Source organism: Cryptotermes secundus, unplaced genomic scaffold (assembly GCF_002891405.2).
Source record: "Cryptotermes secundus unplaced genomic scaffold, Csec_1.0 scaffold3628, whole genome shotgun sequence".
NCBI lineage: Eukaryota > Metazoa > Arthropoda > Insecta > Blattodea > Kalotermitidae > Cryptotermes > Cryptotermes secundus.
Window position 1 is genome coordinate 1 of NW_019720804.1, and position 19,015 is coordinate 19,015.

The following is a 19,015-nucleotide window of genomic DNA, read 5'->3' on the forward strand; positions in this document are numbered from 1 at the left end:
ACGAAAACACAAAGCCAAATTTATGAAACAAAACTTGCAATACACAGGCATAAACATGGCAATTAGATGTTTTATTTCCTCTTGCTAGGAAGTGTAACTACAAGTACTGCTAAGCACGTTGTTACTAAATGCTAGTAAAACATCTGTGAATGTAAGAATACATTAGTTTGGATAATTATAACAAAACACTTTCAGTCCTAAAATTGCTGCAGGTCGAGGCCAATGGTCACACAAGAGTATTTCAGATGCACCATTTACAATGATTACGATTTCCAAAAACAAATATCTGACTTCAATCGTTACATCACTCACTTGCACTCCAAAAGTGAATGTTCGTAAACTTACAGTTGTTTCTGAAATGAGAACATAATATTCACTCACTCACTCATGGAGCTGAGACTATCTTGAGAAGTCACTAATTGTGCAGCTATTCAAGAACATCTCAGCATTTTTTGGCAACCTGCAGGTTTATTACCATGTTCACAAGAACCTTCCACTAGTACCTATTCTGAGCCAGATGAATCAAAACCATACAGTACCATCCGATCTAAGATCAATTTTAATATTATCCACCCACCTACATCTTGGTCTTCCTCGTGGTCTCTTTCTTTCTGGTTTTCCTACCACTATCCTATATGCATCCCTCTTCTCACCCATTCATGCAGAAGATATTATTGAAGAGTTTAAATATGTAAGAAATTTTGAAAAAGAAAAAAAAACAAGGCATTTTATCAATTTAATGATCAGACATCAAAAACCACCCTTGAAAGAAGACTTGTCAAAAAGAGGATGTCTAATGACCCTAATTGTAGGGACAATGGCGCTTGAATCTTCCGTTCTACCTACACTCCTCCAGCTTCCTTTGGCCTATGTCAGCCAGTCCAAAGCACTTGTTACTGATGGAGGTTAGCACACTACTATCTCTAGCACCACTTCTATGAACAGAATTGCAGGTGAATTGAGGGGTGGGAATATAGGGAAATTTCTACACTGTACAGTTTTTACATTATAAAGTTACAGAACAACTTTTATTATTGTATGGATACTATAATATGGATACTTACTTCATATGTTCCACTTTATACTTTGGCACATAACAAACATCAGAGTCACATCCTTCACGCGGAACAAGAGCCATCAGCTGCTTCCATGCATCTCGAATCTCTAACATATGAACCAGATCATACACAACTCCTGGGGCTGGTTTCCGGATTAACGAACTTCCATCCATTATTAAGCTACATAAAAATTAAATCGTGTTTCAAAAGCAAATATTAACATAAACATTAATTACTGACACAATGCAACACAACGGTTCCACTTTGTAATAAACAGAATATAAATAATGACATATAATGACTACTAATACTTCTTGTTAATATGTATTTAATTCCTGTCTCCGTGTCGTAACAGAATTTGAGGTTAATAACTTGCTAATGGTAGTAAATGGAGTAATTAAAATTATTTGAATTTTGCGTTGCAATATTAAATACTGCTGTTAATGCAAACAGCGTGCTGGATTTTGTAATATTACCACTACTCAGTAAAATTCGTAATAAGTTATCTGAAACTACACCACAACTTCTATCACTTTCCATGAGTTTACACCGAACAACACTCAATAATGTATGATGTGCAACACGATATTTTTCGCACGGAATACTTTCAAGATACGACTGTGCCGCAATCTTCTCGTGAGGTAATTCTAGGTCGGTCTCCGGGCTCAGTCGACAGTGAGTCTAACTATTATACTGCTGCCTTAAAACAATCTTAATCTGCATCATATTTTTAGAACAGTACAACGTAAGGGCTACAAATATTCCTCCACACCAGTCTGACGAAACACATTTCTGCTTCCTATCTCTTCAAGTTCCTTAAAGCTCTTTAACCTGCCCTGATTGACACCCCAATGTTATTTTCTTTATTGTAGAAATAATATTGTAAATACAAAAAAGGCCTAGGCAATGCCCATCCGGTCTTCTGCAGCACATTCTTATAAATATCTTATTCTATAATAGCGGTATCCGCGCGATTCTTAATATTAGATCTAATTTTAAATCTGAGAGTATGCTGTTAATAATCAGTACAATTACCTCTTTTACTTTACTTACGTATCTATTTTATATAAACATAGGGATGATGATTATGAAGTAACAGATGCCTTGCAGAAATCTTTTTTCTTCTAGCCTTATGACCTCTATAACTGACTTTGGGTATTCTTTTTATCCTGTACTTACTTACTTATGGAGAAGAGACCGTCTTGAGGAGCCACCAAATCTCCAGCTACTCAAGAATTTACCAGCATTTTATGGAATTCGAAGGCTCATTACCGTGTTCACAAGAGACCTCTACTGGTCCCTGTCCTCAGCCAGATCAATACAATCAACACCATCCCTTCCTATAACTCTAAGATCCATTTTAATATTGTCCACCCACTTACACCTTGGTCTTCCCACTGGTCCCTTTCCTTTTGGCTTTCCCACCAATATCCTATATGCATTCCTCTCCTCCTACATTCGTGTTACCCTGCCTACCTCATCCTCCTTGACCAGATACTTCTAATTATGCTTGGAGAAGAGTACAAGGTATGACGCTCCTCATTATGCAGCTTTCTCCATCCTCCTGTCACTTCATCCCTCTTCGGTCCAAATATCATTCTCAACACCCTGTTCTCAAACATAGCACATAGCCAAGCACATGCTGTGGTCCTGTGCGTATATTAATTTTTCACTGTGGCCACACAGAAAGATAACATTTTTTTGTACCAAAAATCTTTTATACAGCAAAACATCCTTCTGCTATTACTGTGCCATTGCTAGTTAACAATTCAAGAAGTGGTGCTTTCCCTTCTTAAATTCATAGGTCATCATAACTCTGCCTTATCTCTCACTTTCATTGATCATTAAAATTCACGGGTAAAATCCTTGTTTCCAATTCACATTAACTGATTTGATAAATTACTCCATTTAAAGGGTTTAGGACACAATCTTTTCTGCAAGTTGATCACTTGCTTAAGTTAGTGAGGTCTGAGTGGACCCACAAGTAGCTGCCATTGACAGGTTCCACCATATCCCACAACACTGAAGGCTGAAAGTTATTTGATACTGCATTAGATGTGTTCTGTATGAGTACAGTAACAATTATGTTACCATACTTTTTTTTAGAGAAACTATCAACTCATAAATGGAGTAGACAGCGCAATTTAGCAAGTTTTCTACAAGGTAACATAAAAGTGTCAGGTTGAGTGAAAACCGATCTTCAGCCGATCAAGCATACAACACAGTCTAATTGACTCCAGAGCTATATGTGTATGTGGACTATAAAATTTAGCATAGTATCATCCAGCTTATGGAAGAGGTCAAATTTACCAATGTCAGTTACAGTGCTTGTCCTTGTCTGAATGTCACAAGAATGGAGAAATCTCAGAATAAAAGGTAAGCACTAGCGCAGTTCGTATAGCAACTGGCTATGGGTTGGACAGCTGAGGGACTGGAGTTTGAGTCCCAGTAGGGGTAAGATTTTTCTCCTCCCAAAACACCAAGACCAGTTTTGGGATCCACCCAGCATCCAATCCTGTGGTAGTGAGGGGCTGTTTTCCTGAGGTTAAAGCCACCAGGCTGTGAAGCTGACCACTCACCTGCTACTACAACCAACATTCAAAATATATAGATCTATACGCCCACTCCCCCATACATATTCATGGCATAGATATAAGGGGAATTGGATGTATAGCTCCACTATTCATAACCTTGGCAGTAGGTGGACACGAGTGGTAAGCTTAAAGCTTCCAGCCGTTTCAGCCACTGTGCAGGAGGGTGCGTCCCCACTCTGAGGCCCACCCTAGCCTCATATACAATTCGTCCTGGAGACCGTATCCCTGGGGCTAAACCACCAGGGGCTTGAAGCTGACCACTTGCCTTCATCTAGCCCCAAATTTAAAATGTGTCCATCATGTCTCAATTGCATTATAGTCAAAAATACTGGACAGTTGGGGGCAGGAAGGCATAAACAAAAGAAAGATGAAAACTGGTGTACAATCTTCATTCATATGAGGTGCCTCTCATATGTTTAATCCACGGTGACCTCTGCAAAAAAAAAAAAGACACCACCAGAATTCCAGTGATGCTAGTCTGGTGTCTATTCATATTATATTCGCTGCTGCAGCAACTGCGTCAAGTTCACTTTCCTTGTCAGATGAGGCTGCTTCATTAAGGTCGTTTGCCAGAATTCAACTTACGTTCAGTGTAAGATTGAAAAGTTTGTGACGGTGGTACATTAGTACAAATAAGAGTATTATGTTTCTGAACACTATCCACCATCCAGCCTTTATCTAAAAACACCATCCTCTTTATTTTTCAGACACGTTTCGGAGACTGGGATCTGTCTCTGTGTTCAAGTTAAACCTACTCAGCTGGGCCCAACTGATAGGGCTAGTCCCTGTCTCCAGAGATAGTAACTGCAGAAGTCAATGCCTGTGTTGTGAACTTCTGATAGCAGCTTAGGACCCACTAGCATTTGTATTCACTTCCCAACTAGAAAATAAAAACATTTTATGTATTTGATTTTAATTTGTTGTGACTTATTCTATCTCAAAGTTGACAGAACCTTGAATGAGGTAGGATGACTGGAATTTTATGATTTTGAGATTATCATGACCCTATTAAGGTCAATGTTCATAAAGAATGCACAGCAGAGAAGAATATGGACATCATTACAGTGTCGAAGCTACAAGAGGATGGATCAAAAATAGAAGTATTTTGACGTTGCAAAGTTCGACAGGCTGGTCAGCACATATACCATTACATCTTTGATACCATAATCTTGTTTCCAACAACAGATTCAGAAGAATACCTTGGAGATTAAAAAAATAAAAATTCTTCACGTTTCACTTTGATATGTGTGGTGACAGAAGATTTCCATTGATACAGCTCTGGGTTTAGGAGCCGGGATAGCTCAGTGGCTACGGTACATGCTCAATAACCAAGTAGTCTGGATCTGATTCTTGGCATTGGTAAGATTTTTCTTATCTCTGTAACATCCAGACTGACTCTGTGGCAGACCCAGCTTGCTATACAGTGAGTTATCAGGGGTAAAGTGGCAAGAGCATTAAGCTAACCACTTACCTGCATCTAAAAGCCACAGGTAAGGTGGTGGCACTATAACTCCACTCCCCCATATATCTTCACGGTGTGGTGCTGAATTAAGCAAGCCCTCTGACATCATTACCTTTACCATCTCTGCTTGTGGGCTCATGTGAACATGATAATGAACCTTGGTGAATGGCTGAGTGACTCAGTGTCTTAAAAACGTTTCGTGGAGTTAGTTGGTCAATAGCCCCAATGTATACGGCAAAGCATTTAGTGTGTGCAAGACCTCCAAATTCAACATACATTTCCCTGCTCGCTTCAACAGCTGAGCAACCCCCTCCACAGGGGGGTGATGCAGAACAGCCCACATTCAAGCAAACGTTACAAAATGTCGAATGTATTCATAAGAGACAGACACATCTTCTCGTCAGAGAGGATGTTCCATAAGGACTATTACCGCAAGAGTTCAGTTGGGGAAAAAAAAAATCTCTTGTGGTCGACCTTAAGGGGCCTGATGCCAAGCAGAACTGATTGCTGGTAAACTGCCATTCATAAAGTAACTCTGACTCTGACTATTTATTTTATCTATAACTACATATCTGTGTGGAGGAGGGGACGAATCCTCCACTGTAAACCTGCGAGTCGTATGAGGAGATGAAAAGGGAAGTCTCAAATCTGACAGTAAAATAAGGTCCTGAGTCCAAAGGGACTAGGATCCGAGAAAGACTGCGCTGGCAAGGGCCAGCAACATACGCAAAAGAAAGACTCATCCTCTCATCACAGAAGGAGCCTCACAAAATCAAGACCGTAACTGTGAAACAGTAAAAGAAATACCTGCTCATGGGGCTTGGCACCAAGGCTTACTGACTGACTGAGTGTCTGTCAGTCGCAATGTGAATTTGACCCATGTGGAGGTGGGGTAGACTACCTCCACCATTTTCCTGCGAGTCGTGGGAGGCGACGAAAAGGGAAGTTTCAAATCCGAGACACTAAAATGTGGTCACAAGTACCAAGGGACTTGGACCCCCCACCCCCCAAAAAATAGACTGCGCTGACGAGGCCAGCAGCATATACAAAAGACAGACTCGTTCCCTCATCAGAGAGGGCGTCCCACAGAAACAAGACTGTAACTGTCAAACAGTAATAAATATCTGGTCATGAGCTCCAGATTATGCTCGGAACCAAGACTTACTGACTCAGTGACTGACCTACCGTTAGTCGCAATGTGACTCTGACTTATTAGATATATTTTACACAGTTTACAAATGGAATATATCTTCAGTTCAACGGAAGATGAGGCACAGGCGGATGATGACTGCGAGAGAAGTAGATCCCCCAAGTCTTATCTTCATTAATTTTGATATTCCAGTGCTCACACCAGGTCTCCATTCAGACATACAGTCAAAGCCAAAGTCAAATTCAGCGATATGTCAAGTCAAAGTCAGAGTAACATTGAGACTGATGGCCAGTCAGTCAGTCAGTCATTAATTCTTGTCGTCAAATAAACTGTGAAATTTACAATACCAAAATTTAATATTGGCTGTTTTGCACAGCTAACATCAATATTTATTCCATAAATTAATTTCTAGAAAATAACAAAACTAGTACTTTTCAACACTGCATTATGAGCAAGAAATTTTAAATACAATTTTGTTCTCTGCTCTCATTTCCAACATATATCAGGCAACAAGCCCACTGCCTTTCATGGCTGTTGTTAACCTGTCTTCATTCTATCTATAATTTCATCACCCTATGGTGGGACTGGTTAGCCACTGTTTTGGAGAACACTTCTTCATTCCACACTGCCATGTGATCCAAAATTATAAATACAGGGAAACCCCCATTTAATGATTACTTCATTCTGAAGGCTGGGTAGGCTCCAAAGCCAGTCTGGTCAATGCGAAGAAAATTCTCCACCCTACTGGGACTTGAACTCTGACCCCCAATCACAGCTCCTATATCATTCGTTGTAGTTATATGAAATGAAGAACAATAGTTAAACTTCTCGTTGGTAACACTTTATAATTCACTGGAGATGCTACAATGATGACTTATTAACTGAATTACAGAATTAACAAATACCTTCTTCTCAGAAGACACCAACTTGTCAACAAGCAGAAAATTTGCACAAATTGTTTCTGCAACACAGTGCAACCCATGGGCAAGGCAAGTTAAATGTGTCATGTTTGGAAAATATAACTTTAAGAGCAGTACCGGCTTTCATCATATAACTTGCGGCATCAGTTACAAAGAGCAATACGCGCTCATACTGAATGCCATTCGCCCATAGCAAATTCATGGAATTGACAAAAAATCCGGAAACTGCGGAGTTATTTGTGGTTTTAAATTGCTCTACCGCAAGAAGATATGGAGTAGATTGTTTATTCTTATTAGGGGATCCAACTATACAATTTGCAATAAACCGTCCCTCACAATCTTGTGTTTCGTTGATTGATACCCACACAAAATTATCTTGAATCTTATCTCTAATGCTATCAACTGTAAGATCGTAACACTGCTTCATGTAATTTTTGCATACAGTAGATTCATCCGGCAATTTGCACTGTGTATACTTCTCTATGAAGTTTCTCAGAGTAGGATTAGTTAGTTTCCACAGTGGAATATCTGCTGCTAAAAAAGACTTCGCATAAATCAAAGGAAAACTGTGAAAAACTATTATTAGAATATTCACTAAGCAATTTTTGAACAGGAGCACTTTTCGTGGATTTAATTTTAATATTCTCTTTGTGTATATTAGTGTTCAAATGCTGAAGCACTTGAAAGCGTTTTTCACAACCAACTGCTTTCTCACATGCTCGGCAATAAACAATTTGGATATCCGTACTTATCATCTCCCCTTCGAACTCCCGCTGATACATCTGTAATTTAGTTTTCTGACTTACTTTCACTTTCGGCATGACTACAGAACGCCAAACTTAAGTACAGACTAGTCACCACTAATGTGAATGGCCCCAGCTTCAAATGAAGAAGCGCAACGAACCTCATAGAGACTTCGGAAATAAATAAGCAAAGTCCCATATCAGTTGAATAGTATTACGTTGATAGCGGCTACATGTGGACGCTTCCGACTAATCTCTTCGTGGCCGCTCTGATGGTACGCGGATGAGGCAAGTTATGAGTACAGGGATCGAGGTTGAATCGTATAACATTGATAGCGGCTACATGTGAATGCTTCCAACTAATCTTTTCGCGGCCACTTTGATGATACACCGATGAGGAAAGTTACGAGTACAGGGATCGAGGAAGTCCCGTCCTGGTTATTGCATCAGAAACATGTATCATGACGAAATGTTGAGTCAAATATGCAACATATTCTAACGCGGAAAAGAAAAATTGTATACACACGACCATAATTAAAAACATAAAATTAAAAAAGATATATGATAAACATTTTAAAAGGGAAATATGCAGTATAAATAGAGATCTTCGAAAATATGTTGCTTATTCATAAAACATGCAAAATATGCATTTATATGCACCATCAAATCATGTCCAAAATTTAAGAAATGAAGTAATTCATACATACAGGATGTCCCAGGAGGAATGGACCAAACTTCGGGAGGGTGTTCCTTATGTTAAAGTATGGCGATATAACCCAAAACACCTATGTCCAAAGTTGAACGGTTACGGAGATAATGGCCCAAGAAAATTGTGGTCTTCTGGCAGGTCCACGCACTGTACCTCTCAGCTGAGAGGCCTTATCTATGTTTGTCCTTGAGTGCCGTGATTCACCCTAGCCGTACGTATGTAGTTGGCTTTATCAGAACGCGCAGTCAGCACGTTACGTCAGCGCTTGCCATTCATGTGTCATGTATAGTGCTTGGAAACCCTAAGGATAATTATGACATGGCGAGCGAGTATTTTGTACTTCAATTTTATGGCTTCATGTCACTCACAAGTTAGTTTGATGTTACGTACATTATTAACATTACAGAATCCACATATTCCTGCCAGTTTTAATATGTATTTTGTAATCAACAAGTGTGCAACGCCGGTCAAAGTTTGACACTTCTCTGGCCATTATCTCCGTAACCGTTCAACTTTGGACATAGGTGTTTTGGGTTATATCGGCATACTTTAACATAAGGAACACCCTCCCGAAGTTTGGNAATTTTACTTGTTACTTCACAACATGTTTCGACACTACAGTGCCATCATCAGGTGCTCTATTTACGTCAATCTATTTCATTGCTTGCCATTACGTCATTGTAAAATTTAAAAAGTATTTAAAAATGTTCGTCAATTATAATAAATATATATATACTAAAAACTTGTTAAGATTATTTATCTTATCTGTCCCAATTCTAACACCATGCATATTTTCACCACTATGGGAGTCGTTCCTCTTATTCTCACGGTATATCGTGTCTCGTGTTGCATGTTCCCTGTTTGGTTGCGGGTGTTGTGATTACAACATTATATATTTATTATAATTGACGAACATTTTTAAATACTTTTTAAATTTTACAATGACGTAATGGCAAGCAATGAAATAGATTGACGTAAATAGAGCACCTGATGATGGCACTGTAGTGTCGAAACATGTTGTGAAGTAACAAGTAAAATTGAGTGCACTAAAAGACGGACATTGCTTACATATCATGGACTTTTATTAATTTATTGGATTTATTAGAGTCATATATACAGGAAATTACATACGAAATATCACAAAACTATTCAAAAACACTAATATAAAGATAGCATTCAAAACAACCCACAAAATAGGTAAACTAACAAATAAAAAACTTGAAGTAAACCCATACGAACGAAGTGGAATATACAAAATAACATGCCAAAGTTGCCAAAAAATATATATAGGCCAAACTGGCAGAAACTCAAAACAAGATACAAAGAACACATAAGAAATATACGACTAAACAAGGACGAATCAGCATTCGCCCAACACATACTAAATAAACACCATTAGTACGGGCCAATGACAGTAATCATGGAAATGATTGAAAAGGCCAAAAAAGGAAACATTATGAATATAAAAGAGGACTTCCACATATATCACTCTAATAAATTCAATGAATTAATAGAAGAACGAAAACACACCAAAGAAAGTAATAGCCAACGTAACATGTTCGACCTCATAATACAACATCAGAACATGCCCACAACAACGTCACAGATACAGGAACTATAGATTATGCGCCACAACACACACTAAAACATATCTGTAATAGTTAGAATCGTTAGAATAGTGCCCAAGAACTGCACAGTGAGTGGTATGTCTAGTACATCGGAGGTGGGGCCGTGCCGTCTGCAACGAACTATCGAGCCTATCGAGCATGCGAAATGACGGAACCGACCTTGTGCGAAACGCGATGGACATCAATCATGGCTTCCTTTGAGAGGAACCACGAAAATTTAAAAAATAATAACCCTGACTGCCAGGAGGAAATCGAACTGATGGGCAAAGGCTTGCAAACAATAGGGCAGCTTATCCAGACATCTCCCTCCATAAATGGAAACGGCGGAGTATGGAGCAATATCATAACAAAATCCGAGGCTGAAAGAACAGTGCTATGTAAGCATCTCGACAGTAAGGTTCTCTTTACAGCCATGCTGCGCCTGTACGCTTCGATCCACAGGGAGTTGCGAGAGTCACTCCTGCTGGAGCAGAAAGAAGAATCAGCTGAGGAATTTCGAGAAAAAAGAAGACGTGAACGAAACCCCTCCGAGGAGCAGACTAAAACGCAGAGGAGACTTCTGACAAAGAAGAGCAACCATCTTGCAGCAGGTCAGGTAGGCCTCCCCCCATTGTCCTAACCTCTGCAACTAACCTGATACAGTTGCAGAGGAATATCAAAGACATTGTTAATGGCAGTTTTGAGTTCTGCAACACAGAAAGTGGGACCAGAATTGTCACAAAAGAAATGGCGGACTTTTCAGCCATAAAGAAATTTCTTGAAGACAGCAATTTGGCTTAGTTTTCATACTTTCCAAAATCCGAAAAACCCATCAAAGCTGTCATCTGTCACCTTCCCCAAAATACTCCAGCGGAAGATATCTCTGACGGTCTGGTGAGTCGGGTTTGACGTCATTAGCATCAAACAAATGACCAGTCGTCGGACTCCTCCAGAAGGATCAAGGTCCATCAATCTTCCCCTGTTCCTAGTGACCCTCCCAAGAGCCGAAAAGTCCCAAGAGCTCTTCCGGTTAACCAACCTCTGCCACATTGCCATCAAGGTAGAGGCGTACAAGGCACAAAGCTGGCTCTCACAATGCTACAACTGCCAGCAGTTCGGCCACGTTTGGGCAAACTGCAAGCAGCCCCCAAGTCATTTGTGGTGTGGAGGTGGCCCCTTACGCAAGGAGTGCCCAGAAAAGGAGAACTCTGCCTCCACCCCAGTATGCTGCAACTGCCAATTGGCGGAGGGAGAGAAGCCACATCCCGCCAATTATCAGGGTTGCAAACATGCCAAAGAAGAGCAAAAGGGAAGGAAGGTTCAGAGAACGTCCAAAACTACGGGGAGGGTGTTCTCTTCAGCCACCGTCACTCCAGGTGTCTCCTTCGCGGCGGCACTTCGAGGCAGTACAGCAGAGCAGCATCAGCGCCCTCAGGAAAGACATGTTCCGGTGGCTCCAGCCACAACAGAGAAGCCGATTGTACCAGCCCCTGCACTGCAGAAAGAAACAGGTCAGTCAGTTCAGGCTACTAATGTAAACGGTCAGTCTCTCGACAATATGTTGAGAGTAGTGGCTGTAGTACAGCAGATCATGACAGAGGTCAGTGGTGCAGTGTCCGAAGAGGACAAAATAATGGCCATTACCAAAATTGTTCTAAACCTTATGAAACAGAATGGCCACTAGAGTTAATAGGCCCCTCAAAGTCATAGCATTTAATGCGAACGGCATTGGGAGGCAGCGCTATGAGCTCAGTAAACAGCTGCAAGACCTACACGTAGATGTGGCCCTGTTTTCAGAGACACATCTGAAACCTCATGAGAGGTTCTTTATTCCAAATTACCACTTTTATAGAATCGACCGCCACTTGGGCAGAAAGGGCGGAACTGCCATTGCAGTAAGAAAAGGAATTCCCCATAACCATGTAGACTTACCAGCCCTTGTTTCAGTAGAAGCGACAGGGGTCTGCATACCTATTGGTAATAGCGAAGTGCTCAAAGCCTGGAGTGATGCTGACATCACTGAGCTCTTAAGCTTCAGGTGAAAGTCTATTCTGGCAGGTGATTTGAATGCTAAGAACCCATTTTGGAATAGCAGAGTTTCAAATCCCTCAGGTTTGAAACTTATGGATTTATTTGATATGGGTGATTTCAAAATCTCAGCACCACGGTGCCCCACTCATTATTCCCCTGCGGGAAATGGTGACGTGTTAGACATTGTGGTTCACAAAGATTTCAGAGTGTCAGAGGTCATGGTCTCTGATATTATGGATTCAGATCACCTACCAATAGTATTTCACATACTGGATCACGTTAAATTTAGGAACATTTCGGAACCCATTGAAAAATTTACAGATTGGGAGCGGTTTCAAAGCCTCGCTTCTGAATTAATATCACCTAAACTAGAAATTAAGTCGGGGGTAGAAGCCGATAAAGCGGCACGCGACTTTGCAGCCTCTATTGCTTCGGCATATATGTTGTCGACAAGTAAAGTTACACTTTCGGACATAAACAACGATCTTCCTTGTCTAGATCGTTTGATAAAATATAAACAGAGGCTACGAAAACTGTGGCAAGAAACCAGGGATCCAGCGTGTAAAACGACAGTCAGTTGGGCCAGCAAATCAATCAGGCGAATGACCCGAAAAAGGCACTTGAACTGTGGGAAACAAAAATAGGTAACGCTGAAGTCACACCTCAGGTTATATGGCCCATTGAGAAAACTCTCCTTAAGAGAGACGGACCAAGAGCACCAACTGCTATTCATGTTCTTCTGGCCTAAAATTTCATCCTTCTGAAAAAGCCAACAAAATTGCCGACTGTTTGGAAACTCAGTTCACTCCACATGACCTGTGCGACGAAAACCATGAAGAGCAGGTGGAGGCTAGAGTTCAAGCTCTGCTGGAAGCCGTGGATAAAAACCCCCTTCTAAGGATCAGACCATGTGACATTCAGAAATTAATACAATCCCTGAAGTTAAAAAAGGCCTGTGGAATTGACGGCATCCACAATGAATGCCTCAGGCACCTCCCAAGGCGACCATTGGTTCATCTAACCCATTTATTCAATCACTGTTTTCGGCTTTCTCATTTTCCAACAACTTGGAAGGAAGCAAAAGTAATAACTTTACCCAAACCCGGTAAAGACCCAAAATTCCCTCAAAATTTACGTCTGATCAGCCTCCTGTCCATGACAGGAAAACTATTCGAAAAAGTAATTTTGAAATTCCTCCGTAAACATATTGAAGAAAGAGGCCTGCTCAACGCAAGTCAGTTTGGTTTTCATGCACGTCACAGCACGACACTGCAATAATGTGCGTAGTGATGATCTTTAAATAATGTTAAATTAATGTTTGTGCAATGGTGCTGTGTGGACCAGTAATCATTCTTCCTGCCTAGTTACAACGAGGCACATGAAAGCCTTGAGGGGAGACTTGGTCTACCCATTCAACAGCCTAATTATGTTCTATAATCATTCCAACTCTAAAAAAAACCAAATGAAACTTGCTTATACTATGAATGGTGAGTGATGTTGTGAACTCGACAACCACCCCAGAAGAGGAAGAGTGAGAATAATTTGTCGTATTACGTGTACATTTGTAATTTAGAGACTTTGATTAGGACTTATCTTCCCGTTGAAACATCGGAATTCTTTCTTATATTATCACGGACGATGATCAGCTCTTAGAAATTACATTTATCATTTTGCCGCATGAATATCGCAGGCCAAGAATAATTAGCAGAGAACCAGATAAGTGTGCTAAGAATATAACATCCGAAGAGAAGCAGCCTAAAAAAAAGGGAACAAACTTTTTTGTAATCTATTCTCAGATGGGAGAAACTGAATGGATATCTGACAAAACAGCCATGAGTAAAGGCTTCAAATATTGACTGGCTGTTAGTGCTGGAATGGCTGCTCGTGGTGTATGTCCCAAGTCAGCTTCTTTGAACCATACACAGAATGGGTGACCTGTTTCACGAGGGTATCCAAAGTTGCCACAGAGCCTTGATTCAAGTCTAATTTTTATTCCGTCAGTGAGGGGGGGCAGACAGAACCGGACAGAACAGTGTGCAGCATTGCAGACAAGGAGTGGCACAGGTCAATAGGAGTGAGGATGAAGATAGTGAAATGTCTGCCTCCAAACTTGAAACCATCAGGCATCGAGCGCAAGAGTATTGGCAGAGGAAGAAAGACACCTCAAATAGTGCTGGAAACAAGAGTTCTGGTATGTTTCTGAGAACAATGATATTAAGTTGTACTCGTAGTGACAATGTAATTCCATCTAGATGATCTGTTAATTAAATTTATGATGTCAGAATTCTTGTATTCAAGACCATCTGAATTCAGTGCAGATATTTTTACATGACTTTCCCCTGCCTGTTGGCAGTGATAGAACACAGTATATGCGATGGATATCGAACATCTACCTTTGTCTGGGACCCATATGAAGCTGTTCGTCCCCTCTGTCAGTTAATCAAGACCAATTTGAAAGTTTCTACACTTGAGAAGGACAGAGCATGTGGCACAGATGGGAGAGATGAGAACTACATATAAATTTTTTGCCAGAAGACCCAAGGTGAAGTAAACCACTTGGATGCCTGAGACATGGATAGAAGAATAATATTAAAGTGAATCTTAAAGAAATAGAGTGGGAAGGCACGGACTGGATTGATTTGGCTGAGGACAGGTGCCAGTAGCAGACTCCTGTGAAAACAGCAATGAACCTTTGGGTTCCATAAAATGTGGCTAATCTCTTGAGTAGCTTAGTGACTCTTAGCTTATCAAGGACTGTGCTTAATGAAAACAGATATTGGCAGCAGTCTGGAAGAAACCTAGAGCCCTTAGGTACTGAAATTATATGCCAACCATTGACCCGGCCCAAGAACAAGTGTTAGTTGGAACCTGCAATTTTGAGTTCATGGAAGGCTGTATATCAAGTTTAAAGTGTGTTACTGTTTGTGTTCCTGTTTGCTTAAAGTCATGTCCATAATATAACTCATATATTTCACCGTGTCCTACAGCAGAGAGTGCAGCAGTGTGCATTTAGCATATGTGGTGTGGTTATGATACTCATAACCTGAACAGTAAGTTCATGGATGCCCATCATGACATATGTGCAGCACACAGTGAGTTTACTAAAGCTCTAGAAGCAAGAGTATATGATCCTGAAATGATGGATCAGTGTATAAAACGCAACCTATCAAATGAAAATAGAAATAACATTGTGCTTTTGAAATAGTAAAAGTTATTGAAATGTAATGAGCTGCCACTCCAAGATTTTGTCCAAATTCTAACAGAATGGAAAATTGGTTATTCAGCTTGTAAAAATCAGTACCTTTAGAACATTATTGCTGATCAGTTCTTCTGATATTAAATTTCTTGCTGCAGGTAAATCCCAGTGTGAGGTTATGCTGAGGGTGCGTGGATTTGAACTCTGAATTGAGGAAGACCTTCATTGGCAGAAAATATGTACTACTCAGACTGTGGACTTCAGATCATTAGAAATAAACAAAACCTTAAACTGCCACACACAAAATGACTGTTCCTCTATATTTCCTTCAGAGTACTGATTTCTTTCAGAACAATAAGGTATAGCACCAGTAGTTTTAGCCAGTAAGTTCTGTGTCTTATACTAAGTTTAAAGGTATTAAATGATTGAGAGAGATTATTTAAAACTTTTATTTTAGACATAATTCATTGCCCAAATTTATTAGAAACACTACATTTCAGAGGTTTGTTGTGCTTCCATCTTGACATGAGCAGGATAGGAAAGAAAATACAGTTTGTTGGGTTCCCTGGTGGAGCTACTGTCAAACTATGGACACCAACAGTCTATAGAGATCAAGGATCTGAAACTATTTACATCAGAGACTAGAAGATAACTTGAAGTAATTCCAGTCCAATCAGGAATATCTTTTCCTAACAGAAACTGTGAGATATGAGACATTCCTATTGAATATTTACTGTAGTATTAAAATAAAACTTATACTTGCAGAATCAAGCTACCCTGCTTAAAGTAGCCTGTGAATCCCCAGCTTATAGTACATGTGATACACAACCCCCCAAGTTGAGAGTCTCTCTGTGGTTGCAATTTTCAAACGTCTCCAGAGAAGCTTTGAAGAGTACTAGAATTTCCTCCCAGCACTAATATAGTGGCTATTATGTACATGTTGACTTGTTTGGCAGAGGCCCTGTAGCTGAAATGGAGCCTTGAGAAGGTCACGGTACTGACTGATTGCCAGAAGCCACAAAACAATAATCATCACTTTGGTAGTGTGATGATTATCTGTGCCCTCAAAAGCATGACCAGTGGAAACAGTGTTCATAATTCTTTCTATTATCTAAGCATTGTTCACCACTAGTTCATTCCAGCAGGTAAGATGATTAATTGTGCTTATTATCTGGAAGTGTGAGGCATGTAAGCTATGCGGCATGAAGAAAGCTGCCAGAATTGTGGACTGCAGTAAGATAGTATCTCCAACATGACAGTGCACCAGCTCACACAGCATTGTCTNTCCTCCGAAACGTCGGTTAACACCACATATACACGGTGCCAAATCCCAGAAGACTGCTTTCTTCATAGTCACCGCCGTGAAAGCCTCAAATCTTACATTCAATTTCTGTTTTTCTCCATCCTCCCTACTTACATGACTTGTCCCCTCAGGACATCTTTCTGTTCCCCAAAATAAAAATGACCCCTGAACAAAAAAAAAAACTTGAAACAGCACTGGGCATATTATAATTATGACAGATGAACTGATCATGATTCAAGAGACACCTTTTGAACAGTGCTTCCAAACATGAAAAGACAATGGAAATGGTGCATTGCTGCTCAGGTATATTATTTGAAGGGGTTGAAGTGTAGTTGTGCTGTAACTCTTGAAATATACAGTGAAACCTCGATCTATCGTTCCCAGATCCATCGTTCAATTTCTGTGGTCCCGGAACAAATCCTGTTTAAACTATGGAAATAAAACCCGCATCGATCGTTCTTCGATTTATCGTTTTCCTGCATCTATCAGTCGGAATTCTTGGTCCCCATGAATGTTAATCCCGCATTGATCGTTTTTAAGAAAGTGCAACACCACACAAATGTTCGTAAGCATTGGTAGTAGTAAACGCGGTTGGTGTTTTTGAAACGTGGTGTAGCAAGTTTCAGTACCGGCAAAATGTGGTATGTGGCCTTGAGGGCACCTTACGTTCAAAACAATGAGCGTGAGCGATAAGGGGATGCCGAGAGCATTCCAGCTACGAAAACTCTCCTGTATGTTAGTGTGAATCAACTCAGTTCGCGATTTCGCCTGTTGAGTACAGTCCATCACGTGTTCGATCTTCGACGTGCTTCGTATTATTGTTAGCGTCATTATTATTCAGCTTAAAAAGGAAAGGTGGTACTAAACAAATGAAAATTAATGACTTTTTTAAAAAGTAATAACGCAAATTGGACTTGACAGTGGAAATATTATCACTGGTTTACGTTTTTTTATTTAGTTAATACATATAGGTAAATGTGACCGTTTTCATTCATTTTATATAGGACCCGCAACCATAATTTTCTTTCAGGACCCCAGGCGAAAACGATGAATCGAGGTTTCACTGTATTTATTATTGACAAGACCTAGGAACTCTTTGATGAAATCTCGTACTTGCAAAAGGTGTCAATTAAAGTTGTTTTTAATTAATTTTATAACATGCCAATAAATACATTTAGAGTGCCAGTATACCATTATTATGTTGAACATTGCCCATGTTTTTTGGGTTTATTTGATGTTTTCTACATAACATTTCAAGAAGTGGCTCTGCTCCTGTCTTCTGGCACTTGGTTGATTGATTGATTGATTGATTTATTTCGTCACTATAGATCATTGTACATGATATATGACAAGTCAATTCTGAATATTAACAATTTGATATATAAGTAGATTAAAATTACAATAGTTACAATTTTTTTACTGCTGATTACAATTTAGAATTAGTTAGATATTCTTATTTGTGGAGAATTTGATGGAATGAACATTGGCAGGGGAAACCGAAGTACTCGGAGGAAACCTGCCCCAGCGCCATTTTGTCCATCACAAATCCCACTTGCTCAGATCACAGTGGTGGGAAGCCAGCGTGGTTGTCATTGCACTGATAGATTTTATATTCCTTTTTATTTTAAGTTTAGTGGTAACATTGTGCTAAGCATATAAGCATTTAGTACCAGATAAAATGGTTCTACTGCCATGACAACTCATTCGGTCTGTATTCTTTAAGCAATACTGTTAATATGAAGGAGATGTTGGAATAACAGTAAAAGTGGCTTCAAGTCCACATCATGCCTTTTATATTGTCCTTCAGACTGAGATGAATATGACTGAGGATCTTTTTGTAGTCTTATTAAACTTAAATATTGTGTTTCCTCTCTGTCGCTTTGGTGCATGAATACTGGTCACTTCCATTCTAGAAATAATTTTGCTGAGGGAAGCCAAAAGATAAGGTTTTCTTAGATATGGGGTGTGATATCCATTCATTTACATGGCTGGATATAGAAACAATCAAAGACAGCAGGTCAAATCCCATCAATTATATAAGTCAAAATTAATTATACTTAATCCATAACAGTTACACATATTACCCAAGACAAATCACAATGAGTAAATCATTAAGAGTTTAAAATATATATGTAAAAGAATGCAACCTACTAATATGATACAAGACTACAATAATGAAACATAAAGTATACTACTAGGCATCCAGTGTATAGCAGACCAAATTAATATGAAGTTAAAACAT

At 39.7% G+C, this 19,015-nt stretch overlaps 1 long non-coding RNA gene across 1 annotated transcript; it reads left to right on the forward strand.

Moving 5' to 3' along the window:
* The first annotated feature begins 6 nt into the window (after positions 1–6).
* LOC117283033 lies at positions 7–4,578 on the forward strand. The gene is made up of 3 exons (XR_004514025.1): positions 7–953; positions 3,165–3,434; positions 4,360–4,578. It is a non-coding gene; the product is annotated as an uncharacterized LOC117283033 (long non-coding RNA).
* Positions 4,579–19,015: the final 14,437 nt, after the last annotated feature.